Genomic DNA, 2,107 nt, shown 5'->3' on the forward strand with positions numbered 1-2,107 from the left:
TTGCCGGTCAGGCGTGTTAACCATTTCCACCACCAAGCCATTTATTCAGAGCGAACTTCGGGATGGGTTTTAACGAACAAGACGTCACAAGTCCACACTGTGGCATATGTGGCGAGGGTCGTGCGTACTAAGCCACTGTCGGGGTGAAAAACCCTTCATTTTGTCGTTGGTCTGCGATGACGGATTTCAAAGCACTGCAGGAACAAGTGATGTCAACATCTTGTTCGGTAAAACCCATCCCGAATTTCGCTCTGAGGAAATGGCTTGGTGGTGGAACTGGTTAACACGCCTGACCGGTAATCGGGAGATCCGGGTTCGAATCCCGGCTGAGTCAAATATTTTTTCATGGCGAACTTAATCCTTTCGTGTATTTAACTTTGCAACCGTGCGCGTGACTGCGTACAAAGTCTCTTGTTCCTGCAGAGCTTGGAAAAAAAGGCCAACCACAGAATGCATGAAGCGAGGAGAAACTACAAAAAAGTATCAGGGATGTTGTGTGATAGCAGGATTGGGATCAGGGACAAGGGAAAAATATGTAAAATCGTTGTGCGGCCAGCACTGTCGTATGGCACTGGCCGAAAAAGCCCACGAAAAGAAATTGTATGTGGCAGAGATGAGAGGGCTGAAATAGGTTATGGGGAAAACACGCAGAAAATTAGGATTAAGATTAAGACAATATGGGAGTGGTTGAAATCTTAAGGAAATATTAAGAGGGCAAGACGCAATGCTCCGGTCCTATCTTAAGAAGGGAAGAGACGTTTCGTGGGGAACAGAATTCGAAATTTAGAATGTAGAAGGGAAGAGAACGAGGTAAACCAAAGAGAAGATTGTGTCGAGAATGATTTGAGGGAGAAAGGTCTCACTAAAAGAAATACATGCCCAGGATATTAGAGTGATTCTTGGAGGCACCTAGTCAGGAACAGCGACCCTTAACGGGAATAGCTGCAGAGAAAGAAGAGTGTAGAAGTGATTTCGCTGAGGTGCCCGTGAAAATTAGGCTTCCGTTGTAAAAAAATGCTGTTATTTCCGGTGGCGCTTGACAGAAAAGATTTATTTTTTACCGTAATTAACACGCGTACACCAATAATTGAATACGTGTTTATTTTCAAATATTAAAGTGGATATTTATTAAACGCACAGTCTTTTGCGGAGGTGGATGAATTTTAAACTACCTGTGGCATCCAACTGAGCTAGTGTGAGTGATCGGTGTTGAAATTTTTGTACTTGCTGGTGACTACGTATCCGTTCTCCGCTGGACAGCCCGTGATTGCTTCTGTAATCAGAAAGCATGTCGAAATCGAAAAAAATGACAGAAAAGCCGCAGGGAACGAATAAGAAGGTGCTTTCAACACGCCACATATGAAGAAATGAGAATTCAGCTGAAAAATAGAGCTCGACCGAGAATTTAAATGGCGTCACAGGAGTGATAAGTAGAGATACGTGAAAATCGCTCTTTCATTTTTACTCTATCGCACTTTCAATAACAGTTCACCGCATTTTGTAGCGTCTATTTTTTATTTTCATAATGAGTTAGATGACGATAAAATGTAGTGAAACACAGTTATATGACAAAATACAGAATATTTTAAATAATTATGTTGTAGAACAATAATAAATTAAGGTATAAGACAAAGTGGCGGAGGTGTAGTTTGCCCGCGCCCACTTGTAGTTCGCGGCCACGTAGAGTCCGAGCCAACTAGCAGCTGGCCAGTCGCTCACATGCTTTAAGCGATGAGTGTCGGCGGAGCATTTAAACTGCGCTCGGCACAAAATGTACGAATTTCGCCGTCGAAAAGGCAAATTCGCGTAAAAACATCATAAAATTCCAGTCATCGCATCAATGTCGCATTTATTTGCGCACATCGCATCTATATCGCATTTGCGATTTTCACGCATCTCTAGTGATAAGACATAATCCCAGCCACCCCGCATCCGGCCAACCTTCCGCTAAGCTGTCGCCATCTTCTTCCAAGCGGTGAATCATGTCTCTTCGAGAACTCTGGTTCCGACTTCTTTTAGTTTGCTAATTGGCTAATGGCACAATTACAGAAAACTCATAATGGGGGGGAGTCGGCATAGGAATTACGGAGCGCCACCTTTTCCCTTA

General features: G+C 43.4%; 1 non-coding gene across 1 annotated transcript; it reads left to right on the forward strand.

The window, feature by feature from the left end:
- The first annotated feature begins 261 nt into the window (after positions 1 to 261).
- Positions 262 to 334, forward strand: Trnat-ggu. Its single transcript has one exon. It is a non-coding gene; the product is annotated as a tRNA-Thr (tRNA).
- The last annotated feature ends 1,773 nt before the right edge of the window (positions 335 to 2,107 follow it).

The sequence above is a fragment of the Ischnura elegans genome, chromosome 12 (genome assembly GCF_921293095.1).
Source record: "Ischnura elegans chromosome 12, ioIscEleg1.1, whole genome shotgun sequence".
NCBI classification, from domain to species: domain Eukaryota; kingdom Metazoa; phylum Arthropoda; class Insecta; order Odonata; family Coenagrionidae; genus Ischnura; species Ischnura elegans.